Here is a 5,120-nt window from a genome sequence, read left to right as displayed (position 1 = left end):
GCCTGTTTGACCATTCTTCTGACATGTGTCATCTTTCGATTGGCTCTTTTCCTACACAATCATTTGACAACCTCCATCTGGATTGCACATTGCACCACCTTATTGGCTGCCTACTTTTCCATATCATTATGTCATGTCATTGTGCCACATCATTGGTCACTATGTCACTATCTTAGTTAGCATTCTACCATGTCATAAGCAACATAACGACCTTGTGACACATGTCATTTTTCACCACATTAGCACCTTGAGAAGCCTGCCATGTCTAAAGCCTCTATTACATGTCACTTTTGGATTTGTCCATCTCATCACCAACTATCATCTAGTCACCATCCACCTCAACCTAATAGGTCACCACCACATCACTTGGCTGCCATGTCACCAATCCACCTAAGCTAGTCACCATGTCGCATTGTTATCTTTCTTGCAACTTTTCCTTGGTGACATGGAAACCACCATCCAATCTACCATGTTTTGCCATCCTGTGCCTCAATAATATCTTATTGCCACATCACATCATGTCACCAAGTGTCTTCCTCTGGTTCATTATCAGGCTACCACTTGTCATTATCTGATTTGTCAACTCTACCACGTCACCACCAAGTGTTCTAAACAAGACCCACAACTTCCTCACCAGATTTAAGGGTTTTCTAGTAGGTCTCCGTGTCGCTTGCCAAAAGCCTCATCAGTTTTTGGTAGTGACATAGCAACCATCGGAATCCAAGAATATTTTCTAGCATCTCCCTAATTTGCATGCATGTTCAAAATTGATTGTAGTTTACCTCTAGCTAGCTAGGGTCCACCATGGGTTAGCCTACAGCCTTCCAAAATGGCCACATCTTTAATACAACTTTTTGTATGATTAGTTTATTATTTATGCATTGGAAACTACCCAACCATAATGAATGTGGGATAATTGTTTTAAATTTTTTCTTCACTTCTCTCATTCCTACATCTAATCTTTTCTTCCATAGTGTGGGTGCTTGCAACTTTGAGTTTATTTGCTCTACCTCATGCAAGTATATGGCTTTCTCTCCTCTACATTTCTTGGCTTGAAAAAAAATCAAAGAGAGAAGCCATTGAAGCAACTAATAACTACTTGCTAAACATGAAGCCCCAGCTCATCCAAAGCTCTCATGGTAGATAGAAACAATCCCAGTTGTCTTGCATAGAAAATGTGGATGTTCAATGCCCTTCCATCCCTTGTCTTCACCTCCACCTAGGCAGGCTGTGATTCTATATTTGAATGGGCGAGCAAGGGCAAAGGACATTCTTCCTTGACACGTCAAGGGATAAGTGGAGGCATCGAAGGAGTTATGGGTTGAAACAACAAGTTAGAAGGAAAGAAACCCACCCCTCTCTCTACAACTACACTTCCACTTGCACTCCCATTCTCATTTCCTTCAAGCTTCATATGAAGATCATTGATCTACTACAAAAGCTCCTTGAAATAATCAATTGCATCGCCTAGAATGGAAGCCTTGTCCATCTTTGATATCTTGGGAAGTATGGAATGAAGCATGTAAATCTAGTCATTGAGCTTCTTTCTACACCTCCTTTTTACCATGAGATTCTTGGTAGGAAGCCTCTTTTTCTTCCCTTGTTTTGGTGTGAGTTTCTCCTTGCTCATCCCTAGCAGCTTCCTCTGTGTGGAGCTTCCCTATAGATTTCTATACAAGGTATCATCACTTAACATAATGCATGCCCCTATTCTCTTGGCACAATACTCTACTTTACCTTTTAATAAGTATGAAAATATTGAAACCATTAGAGATTTTCCTTAGCATTGGATTTGCAATTCGAAATTGCCTTGATATTAACAATATTCACCACATAAATATTTTGAACAAAGTTCTAATCGAACTCTAGAAGAAATCAATTTTGTGAGCATTTCAATGGAATATGTGAATCACAGTTTGCCTTCCCATTCTTCATAAAATTCTATAAGAAAATCCTACATAAATGTGTGCCTCCTTTTAGCCCTTTTTCTTCTAGCCTTAGTCTTCATTAGGTATTTGAGCTTAAGAAATTTCTCATGAAAATGATTCAAAGTTGTTTTTTGACCATCTTTCTTTGACAAATTTATCCATGCTTCAACCTCTAGATCATGTAGTATCTGATTTTGACTTCCACTAGAAGTGAAACATTGAGCAATTCTAATTGCTCCAATAGCATCAAGGAAATCAACATCATGGCATCTCCATTCATGGTGCAAACATTGAACAATAATTTTATATAGATGTATTTGATGATGGCTTTGAGAAGGATAGTACTTGCTTCAAGTTGGATTTATTAAAAACCTAACTCTATCAATGAGGTAGGCATTGGGGCAAGGGATATCCCTACTCTCTGCCTTCTTGTAAAGTAGTTCAGTTCCACCTCCATGAATATGTTATGCTATTCTTTCATATTATGAAAGCTGACTATCAATGAAACAAGGAGCCTCATTGTTATGTAATTGAAAATAGATATTTGGCTTGCTTTGAAATTCAAAAATTGGCAATCATATTCATTATAATCCCACACCCCTTCCTCCATCTTTTGATTATGCTGGCTTCTGGTTATTAATTAAACCTCTAGCTTTGCCTATGTTATAGTTTAGCATGTAGACCCTCCACATATCCATTTGAATTCACATGACAACATTCATACATCAGGACCTTATAAAGTTGACATCATTATAATCATTTATTTTAAAACATCCTTAATCCTCACAAATGTCATAAATCTGATGAAATTAGTCAGGCCCAAAGTGGGTTTGGCTAAAAAAATTTCAATTTCAAACAATTGACATTCCAAACTAATCCATTGATTGCCTAATACTATTTTGAAACAAAATCCATTACTAAAATGCCAATTAAAAATCATTTTTCACTTTCTTGCAACTTGACAATTTTGTGCTAGGAGGTCCTTTGACTGGCTTTAAAAACTGACCAAAACACTTGACCAAGCTCTGAAAATCTAGATATCATGTCTCTTTACCATATTCAATAGGCCTACCAAGTCTTGTCACATGATGACATCAAGGTCAAAAGATATCAACCTCCAAAGTTGCTTACTTAAAATCACCTACAAATAAACATGTCAGAAAACCATAAAATGCATTCTGATTTGGCTTTGAAAACAAGTCAAACTGACACTTGGAGAGATGAAAAGGGGGGAACTTGTTCACTATCATGAGGGGAGTATGAATCTACAATTTGGGATCATGATGAATAATAGGATGAATTTAGCGAATGATCAAAGTAAGCTACTTAGAATTTATGCCTTGGAAACAATGACAGAAAAACATTTTTTGCAAATGGAATGGACCTAAGAAAGTGTACAAACGGATTCATCAAGACTTGTAAACTAGCACTCTTAAAGTATTTTTAGAGAAGAACATAGTAGTACAATGCATTTTATCTCAAATATCATGAATTTTGAGATATGACATCTCAAATAGGGGTTCTAACAAATATGCACTTCTTGAAACCAGTAAAAAGTTACAAATTGCATTTGGAATTACACTTGAAAATTGATCAAACAGATTTGTCACAAGCTCAAAATTAAAACATAACAAGACTTTGAACTCTAAAATGCAACAAAAAAGTAATTTTCTCATTTTGATCAACTGGGTCAAAGTTATAACAAGTCAAACAGGGCTTCCTAGAATTCATAATAATTCATATCAGAATGACATTGATAAATGACCAACTTTGAGGGATTCAAAACTAGACAAATAGATTCAAAATGACTCAAAATATGAAACATAGGCTCTTTGCTATAGACACTAAACACTCCCAAAGTGGTGAGTCATGAAACATTACTGGGTGTGAGATATTCAATTGCAAACATGGCCTTTTGTCACTATTTAACATAGGCAAAAATGCAGATTTGGACATTGCTCAAAATGGGACTTCACATAATGGCTCAAAATGGAAATTTATCATCATGGAACACATGGATATACTAAATTCAAGGTGCTAGAAACATTAAACATCTCTTAGGCCTCACAAGTACAGTTGGGGATGCATGCATCAAAAATAATTTATAGGGCCTAATTTTTTCAACGGTACTCAAAATTTTGGGCTTTAATTTTGAGTCCCAACAATAGTCACAACTTTTTCTTGAAAAATATTGTAAGAAAATACCTCATGTGGATTTTTACATTGTAATTCTATAATTCCACATTTTTAGTGACAATAAGAAGCCCAAATATTATTCTCTCAATTTGTGTTGTTTCTTTATTTCTATTGTGTGTTATGGTATTAAGGGGAGCACCCTTTATAAATCAAAGATACCCAACCTTCATGTGCTATCATGCCTACTTCAAGCATGCCTTCATTGCCTTTTCAAAAATCCATACTGAGAAGTGGATCAAAAAGTTGAAGATAATAATATCAATAAATATCAAGATCAAGATCCCTCCATACCCTTTCAAATTATTATCCCTCCATCTCAAGAACAAGATATCCTTTCATGTCCTATGTCTTGTCCATGTGATGCAAGAGCATCCCAGGCTTTCTTTTAATCCTACATGTTGGAGAAATTTTGGTTTGTAGTTGTGGACTTAGTCACCAAAGAAGTGGTGCTTGAACACTGTTAGGCATAGTTTGTGCTTGGGAGCTCAACATGTCTATGGAGCTTGACAGTGTTTGTGAATTTACTGATGCTCAAATTGGTTTTACTAACACTCAGTTTGGTCTTCATTCCTATTGGTGTTGAGTTTTTTGTGAGCCAACTTTTAGCATTTAATTTATGTATGGATATTTAATTTGTGTTGTAGCTGACTTGTGGCTCAACATATATTTAAAGTGAGGGATTTAATTTAGTTTGTAATGAAATGGGCCAACCTATGGCTCAGTTGGGTATAAGTAGGGGGTCTTGTAGAGTCTTAAGAAGATAGATGGAGCTTGCCTTGGAGAAGGGGATGTGAACTATGAAGAGCTAGTAGTTGTAGCTTGAGAACGAGAGGGTTGCTTGGTGGACCTAAGGGTACAAGTGTAGATTCTTCTTGGTATTCTTATCTAGTTGCGGATCTAGACTAGTTGGAATTGAGATTGTAAGTTGCATCTTGTGAGATCTTGTAGAACTAATACTATAATTTTTGTTTTTATTTGGCCCTAACCCAAAAGGAC

At 36.2% G+C, this 5,120-nt stretch overlaps 1 pseudogene; it reads right to left on the bottom strand.

Moving 5' to 3' along the window:
• Nucleotides 1–1,063: 1,063 nt before the first annotated feature.
• LOC149569052 (transcription factor ICE1-like) lies at nucleotides 1,064–1,597 on the bottom strand (annotated as a pseudogene).
• Between the last annotated feature and the right edge of the window lie 3,523 nt (nucleotides 1,598–5,120).

The sequence above is a fragment of the Cupressus sempervirens genome, chromosome 3 (genome assembly GCF_028749045.1).
Source record: "Cupressus sempervirens isolate cs-2001-9-10 chromosome 3, ASM2874904v1, whole genome shotgun sequence".
Taxonomy (NCBI): domain Eukaryota; kingdom Viridiplantae; phylum Streptophyta; class Pinopsida; order Cupressales; family Cupressaceae; genus Cupressus; species Cupressus sempervirens.
This window is presented reverse-complemented; position numbering and strand designations above follow the sequence as displayed.